This window comes from Leptosomus discolor, chromosome 8, assembly GCF_034619465.1.
Source record: "Leptosomus discolor isolate bLepDis1 chromosome 8, bLepDis1.hap2, whole genome shotgun sequence".
Taxonomy (NCBI): Eukaryota; Metazoa; Chordata; class Aves; order Leptosomiformes; family Leptosomidae; genus Leptosomus; species Leptosomus discolor.
Genome location: NC_141398.1, coordinates 7,967,905 through 7,981,034, shown reverse-complemented (window position 1 = coordinate 7,981,034; position 13,130 = coordinate 7,967,905).

Here is a 13,130-nt window from a genome sequence, read left to right as displayed (position 1 = left end):
ATAAAACCCCCTCACTTACGTTGCCATGGGTCACCAAATCTGTGATGTACCTAAACTTCCATATATGTAGCTACAGTGGAGAAGCCCACACCTACGAAGACTGAGAGGGAAAAGACCTACCTGTATCACTTTAAGTACATGGCATACCAACAGGAATTTTCCTGCTGCTTGAAGCTGACTTTGTGGAGTTTTCTGTTCTGCATATTGCTAGCCAAAGAAATGCACAGTACAGAAAATTAGGCACTTGTGAGATACAATCGTAGTCACGGTCATTCACTCACACTGTGTCCTGCCGATGGCAAGAACAACCACCTTTTATAAAGCTTTCCAGCAATCAGAAACTCGAGAATGCAAATCTCAGGCATGGCCCTTAGGCACCGTCCTTCTCAGGGAGCCCTGAGGAGCTGTTGCTGCTCTTCAGGTGACTTGGGAAAGATTGGAGAGAGGGTTAGCAAATATTTATCCAGAAACCACAAACAGTCTAGGGAAAAGGTCAGATTTTTCTGGCCCAGCAGCAACTAGGCTGCTTCTTTTCCCCCATACGCTACTAAGGGCACAGTGGCCCATCCTTATTCAGGGCAAGTTGAGAGTGTCTATTGAAGACACCACCAACCTCTGGGGCTGGTGCATCCCTGTCCTGGTTTGACTGGGTTAGAATCCCAGCCCTGCCAGGCAGGCCTTTAGCAGTTGTGAGTCAGCCAGGGCAGCTGACCCGAGTGAGCTACAGGGGTAGCCCATCCCATCATGGCATGGTCATTATAAAGGGGGAAGGTTTGTGGAGGAGAGAGAGCTTCTGTGGGGTTTCTGCTGGGGTCTTTCTTGCTCCTCTTCTGGCTTCTCCTGAGGACTGCTCTCTGGTTGATTGTGATGACTGGATATTCATTTGGCTGAGTATAACTTTGTACCCCTTTGTTGGTGTTAGGGTTTTTTCATTAAATCACCTCAACCCACAGGTCCTCTCTCCTTTTCCTGATTCCCCTTCCTGGCTCATGAGGAGTCATTGGATGGTAGAGTAACATGTTATAGTTTAGCCCTGGGTATAGGCTAAATGTAGACATCCCATTGCTGCATGGCTGCTCTGGGTCTCAGCTCTTTGAAGACATCTCTTGTCATGTGACAATGTCTGACTAGAAATACTGCTGTTTGATTGGAGACATGCATCTGCTCCTCTTACCATGGGATGAGAAGAAGTTGCTTTACTTCTTTTCCAGATCTCCCTCACAGAATCGCTTAATCTGGAATTTTGATGACTCCAATTGTTCTCAATAATAGCTATAAAAGTGCTGGAAAGAAGGCTTTTTGGGAATAAATGAGATGATCTAATCAGATAGAGGTCTCTTGAGAAAGTAAAGTTATCTACCTGCAATTCATACCCTACAAAGGTCAATTTTCATATAATTAACAGTTTCCTAATTCTTCTCCATGTGAAAGACTTCTGGCAATTTCTGGGGTATTTTCATTTTGGGGAAAATTTAAAATATAGCTTGATGAATACTAAAACACAGCATTTGCAAACACATGTTTCAATTATGTCAGCTTTTCAATTTTAACCAGGTCAGGTTTTATTTAAATGCTGAATCTTTTTAAGTCTGCCTTAATATGCAGAAGCATTTGCTTTTCATGTTTATGTAATGTGAAGGCCACTGACAAATAAACCGGTAAAAAAAAAATCGTGCTTTTTGATTTTGCAACCTTTAAATAGTTTTTGTTTCTGTACTCTTAAACTGTGTTCATATGTAAAAGAAAGTAAAAAGAAGGCAAAAGTCACAGCTGAAAACCTGCTTTCCTGTGGTAAAAGATGGAGTTTGTTGTGCTAGAGACATTTCAAAGTGTCTGAAGGCTCAGGCTCAGACACTGAACTTGGAATAGGGGTATCCCACTTAACTGGTGTGTTTTAAATTCTTATATCTCTTGTACAGGCCTGCTATTACGTTACTTGAAACACAATCCTTGGAAGCCAGAAGAGAACACTTGAAAAACCAAAATCCACCCCACCAAAAAAGCAGTCTATTTTGAAGCTCCCTACGTACTTTTTTTTTTTTTCTCTAGAAGTCATGCTTCTTCAATAATTCAGGAGGAGCAAGAACCAGCAGATCTTACAGCATATTTGATGTGCCAGCAAACAGACTGGAGATTGTTTCATTTCAATTAGCCCCTTTGTTGCCAACAAAAGACTGACAAACACACTGAGAGAGGGACAGGCATATGGCACTTTTGCTTTCCACTTGGCTTTTCATTTGATGATGGTCCTCTTATCACAGCCTCTCGCCGATTTCCCCCGCCTCGTGCCCGCTTCCTCCTTTGCCATACTTTATCTACTATTGTTCTCCTCGTATCATCTTACTTGGGATCAAGTGATTCTCTCCGGCACAAAAATAAGAAGACGTATTCTTTTCCAGCCTCCTCTGATCTCCCAGGCTAATTGGCTCAGGTGTAAACCAAGCCAGCAGGGCTGCGACTTTGATGTGACACTTTAGAGCGGCGCACCTGGTAACATCCCTGTTTGTGTGTCAAATACCAGCCGGCCTTGCCTGCTGCTCCAACCCAGCTAATAAAAACGCTAGTAATCACGTTGTATTACAAGGCTCAAATTCATGCTGTTACTTTATTGCGAGGTTGTCATTAATTTTGCAGGGTGAACCTGGAATCCGATCTGACCTGTTTTTAATAAGTGTGGGTCTGTGTGCAAGTGTGTAAGTGAGTGACAGAAAGGTGACTGCCAGCTGTTTCTTCTTTACATATGGTGTTACCCTTTGCTTTGATCAATAATGCTGTTTCACTTTAAAAAGAAACTCATTTTGTAAGGATGAAGAAGAGGGGCCTTCCTCCCTTGTCCCTGTGGTTTATTTGTAAAGCATACACAATTAGGGAAAGGTCAGTCAACAGTAAGTGATATCTTACTGATCTGCTAGAGATTGTTCGCCTCTTTTGCACTGTAGAGCTGGACCAGTTGTTGACCAGTTGTCTTATTACTGTTGCTTGTAATGGTATCTGGTAGAATTATAAACCTAGGTAAAACCTGGGAAAAATTATAATAATTAAAAAAACATGCAAAACAAGGTCAGGGCTGAAATAAGTATGTCAAAATTCTTCTGAGTCACAAACACTCTTTTTAACTCCAGTCCAGTACAAATGTAATTATACTTGCAAATAATATATATAAATCTATACATGTATACGTGCATACGCAACTTTAAGTTTTAAAATACTAAATATTTTCAGTTTTCTTGTGGGGAAAACGTTAAAACTTCCAAAACTCTCTGTAACTACAACCACAAATACCTTCAATATTTAACAAAAGTACTATCAACAATAAATTTATTGTCGGATGAGCCAGGAGCTCTTAGAATTTGTATTAGTGAGCTGGGAATGTAGGTTAACGACAAGATTTTATTTTCGGTTATAGAATTGTCATCAAATTATTGTTGAACATTGCTGTTACTCCTTTTGGTCATACTGGAGAAATATTTTTGAATGCTGAGAGACAGTGACACATCATACAGAAACTAAGATGCATGACAACATAGAACAATGTAAGCACCTAAGAAAGTAGCAAAACAGTTAATGGCCTTTTTGAAAGTTAATGAAAATGATAACTAATTTCTGGAGACATAGGGGAAAAAATATAAAATCCCTAAATTGAAAATTAAAGAGAAAAAATCATGGAAGATGGAGAAAACATTCATCGAAGGTTCCTTTTCTTTTTTTCCTCTTCTTTCTCTCTTGTCCCTGCCCCCCCCCCCCCCAAATCCGTGGACCACAGATTTTGAACTTTCATTTTTACATCAAGGCCAGGAGTCCTTAGAACAATACTGGAAATTAGCAGCTCAAACTGAACTCCTCAGCATCACAAAGTGAGCCGTTTAGTGCTCTATCTGCATTGCAGGCACTCTGTTGTCTGTAGTGACTAATAAAACCCAGTCAGATCTTTCCCTAACAGTGGTGCTTTGTGCTCCCATAAATATGCTCCTGTAAGTTAAAATCCACTGTGTTTATAGAGAAGAGCTGTAAATTCACAATGCCCGAAACAACAGTTACTTAAATATGAAAATAAACTTGGTTCACGTAAAGAATTTTTCTGGTACAAATTTTCCAAATTTTACAAACAGTAACTTACTGCTAGCCTCTGTTGTATTTAACACTGTCCTGAACTGTCTGGGCCAAAGGGCTGAAAAAACACATTGATGGTACATATGGTGAAGGAACCTGAAGAAAACCGTGATATTATCAGTAAAACCAGAGAGAAGGTGAGGTAAAACCACTTTACATTACCTTTGCATCATCAATACTCTCATGATGTAAAAGGTGCAAAAATAAAGCAATCCACCTAATCAAAAAGTCACCCTAAGTTTATATAAATATATGGCTAGTAGAAAGCAAAAACCTGAAAAACATAGAATAAGGAGGCAAAAACTGTTTAGCGCAGTTTTTAAATTGTGTGCTTAGAGGCCTTTGTTGCCTGTCCATTTCAGGCGACTTAATCTCTAACATTAAATCCTTTTCCGATCACTTCTAAGGAATAGAATGAGAAACTGGAAGTAGCTCGAAGGAATGCAAAAAAACCATCAACTGGTAGATAAAGTGACTGATTTGCAGGGCATATTTACATGTCAGAAGCTTCATGTCTCTATTACAAGAGAAGTTTTCAGAGTTTTGCATTTGTTCCCTGTATTGACTTCAGTGAGAGGATGAATAGACACTCAAAGAAACAACCGTGGACTATTGGCAGGCAAAGATCAGAGGAGCAAAGTCACAATTGAGGGATATTTGGAGGAAGTGAGAGCAAAACATTAACTCTTACTGTAGAAAGTGAGATGAAAGCTGGATATAGGGAAAATATTTCCTTGCAGTTTGGCTTTCACACTAGTGAAAGCATCTTCATCTACACTTTTGAACCTGCACAGAAGAACTAAAAGCATCCCAGCAATGAGGAAGGAAAAGGGGGACACAATTTCTGTCCCACTTCCCTGACTCTCCAAAGGCCTGGGATCACTGAAATCAGTCTGACTTCCATTCTTTCTCCTTAGAAAAATTCTATTCCCCATCTTTAATCCTGATGTTGGAAATGGTTTGAGAAACAGTTTCTTATCTATCTCCCGAAGTCAGAAGTGGAGTGTGCCCGCCCTTGCATAAGTAGGTTTTCAATGTTCTCTTGAAATACCAAGTGGTATTGGGAGTGGAAATCTGAGAAGAGAAACCTACTTAGACCACTAATAAAAGGCAGTTGAAAATCACATTAGTGTTGCCTACTGCCACAAGTTATAGCGCATGTTTTCTTGTGCCTTGTTATTGTTGCTGATTGATGGAAGTGTAAAAACAAATCTTCGTTGTACTCCTACTCTGTGTCTCTTGGCACAAGGCTGTAAGAGGCTCTTCTATTTTTTTTTTTTGGTGACCTGCCCTTGTGGATCTGTAAGACTATATTGTGCTTAAGGCAACTTGTGAAGTGAGAATTAGCTTTCATGGGAGGCAGAATCAAATTCATCAGGAAATCACTACATCTGAGCTTTCTGTAGTGAAACAATTGTTACTTAGTTTAATAATGAGAAAAAATAATTTCTTAACATCTTTCAATTTTTAAATTAATGGTAGAAGTCAAGGTAGAAGTAGAACTCATAGTTGAACTGAAATGTTTTTGTTCATGTGATTCATTTCTACTACTGCTTGAAGGAAAAAAAATGTCTAAAATATGACAATTCCGTATTTTGCACCTTCTTATTTTCTTGACTTTTTTTGCTGTTTTGTTATTTTTTTAAGGCATAGATACTTAAACATTCTAGTTTTCACTTGGATTTGCAAGTAAATATAGTGGTTATTTGAATAAATAAGTAATTTAGATTCTTACTGACATGGTCCTGAGCCTGCATTTTTTCTGAGGTTCGTTGAAGAATTACCCTTGTGCACCCTTGACATTTCTAGGGTGGCAATGAAATAGTGTGTCTTGGAAGAGTTTCAAAACCTGGCCTTTGGATTTTAATTATTACTGAGGGTAGGAAAGCCTGCAGAAGAAGAAACTATTTTAACTGTTCACCCTTATTTCTGAAAGCAGTACTAATTAACAAACCGAGAAGAAATTAAATCAGTATTTGTCTGGTACGAAAAGGGACAGACTAAAAGAATACGTGAGATGTTATACTATATGTGTGTTTTAATAAAATAATTATGGGCCAGATTCTACCCATTACTTAGGCACTTTATTCTGTAATGAGGCTCAGTAACTTGAGCGAGGGCCAGCTACTTGGTTTAGGAAGGTTTAGTATCTGGCACTGAAGAATCCATACTTCTGTGCAGCTGTCCCTCTTCTGCCTCTTTTCTGTAGTCTTCGCGATGGAGTAGCTTCATTATCAGCATCTGTCTCTTTTACATGCTACACTTCTGCGTGAGTTCCCTTCTAGGGGACACTTTCTCACATTGTGGAGCATTCCTAATAATCACAGAACAGTGGGGGTCGGGAAAGACCTCTGGAGATATCTAGTCTAACCCCTCTGTCAAAGCAGGTTCACCTACAGCAGGTGATAATGAGGATGCCAGTTTATCATTCTACACAAAGTGAGCTTCCTTAAGTGGTACATCTGTATGTACATAAAGATTATTGTAACATGCACCATCATGGCTACTATTCCAGTCACTAATATCCAAAAGAGGCGGGAATCCAAGAACTTACCCCAAGCTGGATCCTCTCTCCCCAGCACCACCAGCAGAGAATTATTTGGAGAATGTAGCTGAAGATCGCTGAGGTATTGACTGTGAATTATTTTATAAAAGCTTTTTTAAATGGAGAGTGGAATGAAGAATTCCCTTCTTATGTCTCCCTTCCCTGCTCCAGCTGAATATATTTGAAAGTCCTCATAGAATATTTCTAGAGAAGGAATAAACAAAGATTTTTGGGGGGTTAGATTTATTTATCTGTTTTATTTTTGTGATGGACGTGAAGTCTAATCAGCAAATTTGCAACAGCCTTAATGGCAGAGAGTAATTACTTAATTTAAAAAAAAAAAATCTGTAACATCAGGTTTTTTAGACTGCATTTAATTCTTTCCTAACACACAACTGAGAAAACATTGTCCTCATATAACTTTCAGCCTCTCTCAGTATATACCTTTGAGTAAGGTTTCACACTGCAATTTTTAACCTTTGTCAAGATAGCTGGGGGATGCACGTCATGGCGAGGGGAGGCCCCAAACAACTGCATACAAAAGATTTCACAGTATGAGTTCAGTGACTCTATGCTTATCTTTCTACAGGATATTTCTGAGAAGATTTGGCCAACTTTTAAGATGGTGGTTAATATTCATGTAAGTGTCTACTGAAATAAATTTTTAAAAAAAAATTTGTGGAGTAAATGTATTTTAATAACAGCTATTCTGCTCCTCCAACAAGTGTCCAGCCCTACCCATTCTTTAAAAGCATGCTTTATTATATTATTTGCATTAATCCATTCTTTATTTGTTTATTTGCTTTAATGAAAAACCTGGCTCACTGCTCTCTCTGGAGTAAGCAGCAGAAATAAAAGAAGCCAGCCCTGCCTAGTTTTTCTGGTTAACTTAAATCTTCAATGAGAAGGTCCATTTACTAGTACAGAAACTCCCTATACAAGTCAGAAATGTAAGTTTTTCAGAGCCAGTTTGTGTAAGGTTTTCTGTTCTCTTTTGCTTTTCTTGCTTGCTTGCTTCATCTTTTCTTCCTATAGGCAAAAAACTTTATTCTGTTCTACCTCCCAACATTGACCTGGTAGCACATCATCGTATCTTCTTATCTGTTTGATTTTCTTCACTTTCTCTTATCTATTTTAGAAAAGATATGCAGAATCTTTTTACCCTTAAGGCTAACAGAGCAGTGGTCTATCCAGTCTCCACAAATATTATTTGTTTTTGATTTATTGGCTCTGAATGCCAGCCAGACCACTAAGCAATTAGACCAGTGATCACGACTATGGATGTTGAAGTAACCACAGGAAAGTTTTACCACTATTCTGTGATGATGAGCCTTTCTGAAGTATTTATTTCCAATTTCTGTTGCACTCCTTTAAATGACTGGGTCAAGTGCAACCCCGGGAGGGAGGGAGAGACTGTCTCTTCCCTTAGAGAGCAAATGAGCATGTTGGGGCAGAAAGGTTTGGAGATCTCAGGGTGTGGTGGAAATAACATATACCTGGGAGTGTGCAGCTCCCAGAGATTGAGAGACCACAGGAAAGAGCAAGGATCAAACAGGCAAGCTTCTGAGGGGATGAAAATAACGTAGCAGCGCCCAGAAGGGACAAAGGCAGAGCTTGCTGCAACTCAGAAAGCTTCTGAGTTGCTTGCCTAGGAGAAAGACACAGTGCGCAGGCAGACAGATGATTGTAGAAATCATTTCTGTTTCCATTCTGTCTTCCCTGCTTGCTTTGAGCTCACTGAAAGAGTGTTTCTTACAGTTACTATGAATAATGTTATTATCGGGGTCACTAATATAGGCTTGGGAAGCCTTTTGGTCTCTTTTTGGAGCTCCTTTTCAGAGGTGATGTAGGCAGATCCAACTCAAGATTTTGGTCAATACAAAGTCCTGCCACAGGAAGATATATGTGTGGATGGTAGAGAAAAATTAGTATCCTACCCAGGCTCAATATTCAGATCCATTTCTTCTAAAAACATGGTTATGTTTTTATCTGTTTTGTCTTGTACAGCTCTTGAATATTCAGATGAATTGTGAGTTAGTTTTCTGATCTCCCTCTCAAAATTTATGGAGAATGCTAAGAAATCAAGAAAAGGAGGGAGGTGACCTTACCTGGGGACAAGTATAACAGCTACTGTTAGATTTCCTGCTAAATAACATCTGACTTGAGTATAATCAGTGTATTCTACATCCAGCAGTATGTCTTTTAAGAGAAAACAGGTAGTGTTAGTCAATTTATTATCTACTCCTTTCCTATTTATATGGCCTGATGACCAATATGGCTGTGCTTGGCATTTTTCTTAAGAACACAGGGTGGTTTTTTTTTAACACAACAGTTCTATCTTTCACTTGCTTATAGAACCAACATGTGGAGTCTTTGAACCCTTCAATGATTTTGACAAAGCTCTGTATTGGCTAACCCATCGCATCATGTATTATTTTATTATTCTTTTGGTTTCCAGGGCATAATTCTGCCTCTGGAACCTCATGATATTTTTATAACTTGTTTAAAATTATCAGCTGTAATACTAAGTGCGTTGAATAAAGATGATGATGTTTCTTTACAGTATAAAATGTGAATAAATCCAGGTTTCTTTTTGGTATTTTTCATGTTACTGTCATTCTTGTAGAGCCTCTCATGCACTGTAACCCTCAAGTTTTAGTATTTCATGCCAAACTAATCTGAAATTATTTCCCTCCTTGTTTTCCCTCACCTTCATTGTTACTCATCCTGAACTTGAAAGAATCTTTAATTTTATATTCTTTTCATTTACTGTTTTCCATAATACGTGTAAATTCACACCTTCACTTTGAAAATGGGATTGTTTAGCTGCTGCGTACCCAAACAGTGAGCTGAGTGAAGCTGTGACACAGTACTGTGTTTGTCACAGAACCTGGGAAATTTCCCAGACGCATAGTTTTATTTTCTTTTGGTATCTTCTTTCTTTTCGGTCTTTTGGTTTCTTATTTTACCTTTTGCTGTTGTGTCTCAGTGACTTGGCTTTCGTATTTTGGATTAGTTTTCTGTGTGTCTTATTTTTCTGAGGATATTTGTCCTGTTTTGTTTCTTCTTTACATTTAAGAAGTCAGTTTGTATTTCCTGCTGTAAGAAAGTCCTTAATATCACCCATTTCCTTCTCTACCCTAAAGCAAGCTACAACAGATCACGAAACATTTGTCCCCGTCTGCTCCCCAAAGTAGTTTCTTATTTGTGGTTCTATTTGTAGAAAGGATTCAGAGGTTTATAGATACATTAACACTTTAAGATCTGAGAACATTTTTCTTTGTTTTTCATGATCATGCCCTCAATTTTCTGACTTCTCCAGTTGTATCCTTCTCCCCCTCACATTTTTAATTTGAAACATAATCTGGTGCTACTTGCTTGGTTTTAGTCAGATTTTTCTCTGTGCTAAGTTCCTCTTAAGTAGACCTAAATTTTATGAATTTTATCTCTTTAGAGATTAATTCAGCTAAATTTCTCTTCTTTTCTGTAGTATATGCTGTTTCCCACTCTGATAGCTGGCTGTAGATGGCTCTGTATCCATTACAATATTAAAGTGTATTCACTCCTTTCATGCTTACTCAGATTAGATTTTTTTTAATGAAATCTAGAATTTTTCAATAAAATATATTTTTGTTAAAAGATGATTCTATTTCCTGTAAGTCAGCTAAAGGCATTTCACACTGTCCCTTCCTGGGCACTCAGTGTTCTCTTTCAATGATTCACCTTCACTGGAGTTTCATTCTGTGTCTGTTTTCATTTTCAATACATTTCTTTTTCCTTTCACTTTTCCTGCAGATTAAATACTACTATTCCTGTCTTGCAGGTTAAGGCCTTGAAGTTCACAATGGCCTTTTTTTTTTTCCTTCCAGTTCAAGCATATTACGTCTGAAGAAACAATATGAAGCTCTTTAACCATCTAATTCTGCTACATCTTTACTTTCATACATGATATGGTTGAGCACATAGTTACCGGTGAAAGCTATCTCTTCAGAGTACAGCAAAACACTGTAATTTTTGGTATTTTCCGATTCCACTCACATGCATGTCTTTTTTTGAGTAACGTAGCCATTACTGAGCTCTGAGCTAAGATCTTTTTGAGCTACTCAAACTAAAATGCATCTCTTTCTTGTCCTGATACAATTAATTAAGGATGCATTAATGTAAGAGTAGTTACCTTTTTCTGTAATGTACATTGTATTGTACTCATTAAGACTGATTTTCATTTTCTAGTTCATTGTTCCTGATCACTTTACCAGATTAACTTGTTCCAAATATTCAAGTTCAGAGATCATTGTGAGGATAAATCTGAAATAACTTTGTGGTGTCAGGCTTCTCTCCTTTTCCAGATCATTAAAACACAAATGAGCAGTGCTGATCTTCAGGCAGGACACTGAAGTATCTTGATTTCACTCTTTTCCCACCATGAGACTTACTGTTTATTCCCCCTCTTCTTGTCAGTAGTGCTACTTGCTGCAACACTGTCTTTAGCAAGAGGACCTTTCCCAACAACTTTGTGAAAGTTCTTACTCACTGCTTTAGGCAGTTCTCCTTTATCCACTACTTTGTCGATACTTTCAAGCAATGCATTTTTATACCCCTGCTTGTACCTCTCTTCATACACATATGTTCTATATTAAGTCATGACTTACTTCTCTCAGCTACTTCCTAACCCTGGTTTCATGCAATTACCTTCACAAATAGACCGTTTCAACTCTCTTTATGCAGGGCTCCTTTTTTGTTTTCACCTGGCCTTCCCTGACCTGATCTCAGTGAGGTCAAGAGCTGTTCTGAAATCCCATTAATCCCAGCCAAGATTACACCACATCTGGCCATCAGTATTGGGTTAGCTGCTGTCTTCAAATACTGCATGATCGGCTGTTTCTGTAAAGCACCACAGAAAATCTTGTATATTAAGGAGTCTGGAAAAGCTGAAGAACACATGGGCTAAGATACAAGCACTGCAAAGATTCATGAATGTCAAACTTTTTTTTCCCACTACTTGACTTCTTTTTTATGCTCCTTTCCTCAGAAATACGTTGAAATAGCATGGTTTTGAAAACACAGCTTGAAGTAAGTTATTACAGTAATCAAGATTTTTTGACAACTTACAAAACCATTATGAATTCCCAAGACTCGAAATATTTAAGGATAAACTTAAAGAAAATTAACAGAAAACTTTGAGAATATAAATATGCAATTCAGGCAATCAAACTACTGTAACTCTGTCTTTTAGTGAGATCATAAAGTTGTTAAAGACATGTCAGATTATTTTCCTTTTTTTTTTCCTATTTTTTTCATGGGCCCCTCTACTGGAACAAAAGCAGGAGAGTCACTCAGAAAAATTCTTATTATTTCCAGAGGGAGTTGAAGCAATTTGCCTTGCAATATCAGAAAGAGAAAGACCATAAAAATGTGTTTCGAAGAATTGAGAGAAAAAGGACAGTTTCAGAATCTGATAGGAAAAAATGCATTAAATCTACTGACAATATTGGGTTAATATATAATGCAACTGATTTTTTTTGAGACTCTAGTATTACAGCAGTCCAGTTGGATCAGCTCAGTTGTCCATCAGCGTCACCAGCTCCCATCCAATATTATCTGGGAGCAGCACTGGAGGACAGTGTAAAAGAGGACTAAGTGTGCAGTAGCAGTTGCATTTTTTTGCTTCCAACTTCCAGAGGAATGCCGAGCTGCTGCATTTAATAGCCCTTGATGAACCTCTTTTCCCATGAAGTTGTCTAATTGCATTTTAATTCACATAGACTTTTGAAATGTAAAATATCCTGTAGCAGTAAGCTTCAGGTTTGTAGGGGAGAGGTGATTTCTTTTTTTTTAAGCTATGTATATCCTTGGAAGATATACTTGGAGAAAGTGGACAAGATAAATTTCTGAATGGAGAGGATCTTGCTCTCACAGAGAAAGACAAAGAAAAATTTAGCTTCAGGTGTTAAAAAGAAACTTTAAAGTTGCTTTTTAGAACCCACAGATCTGAGAGAAGGAGGCTGCCACCAGGTAGACCAGGAAGTTGAGAGGAGCTGTGCAAAAAACCACATTTCAATTCCCTTTCCCCTCACTTTTGTTTCGTCATCAGAAAAGCTGATAAAAACAGTCTTTTTACGTTGTTACTTACTATTTGTTGCATTGTGGCTGGGAAAACTTTTTTTTTTCCCAGATTCACACAAATGCTTCTGGGGAGAAAAAAATCAACTCTGTTCTGCCTTGGCTTGTTTATCATTATGGAAGCGTCGTGCTCACAGGACAATTCCCTGAGCAGCCTGTTTACAGTTTTTCTCATGTGGCCTGACTCCAGTTTTAGTATGGAAGTCTTTGGAGTGGTGGGTGTGATGTGTTTGGGGAACTGTTTATGCGAATCCTAAAAGATCCCTTTCCTAAAACCTTTCCCATGATCAGCAAAAGTTACAGTTTGCAAGTTATATTTAAGCATAGTAAATTAAGTTATAGTTAGCTTTGCTGC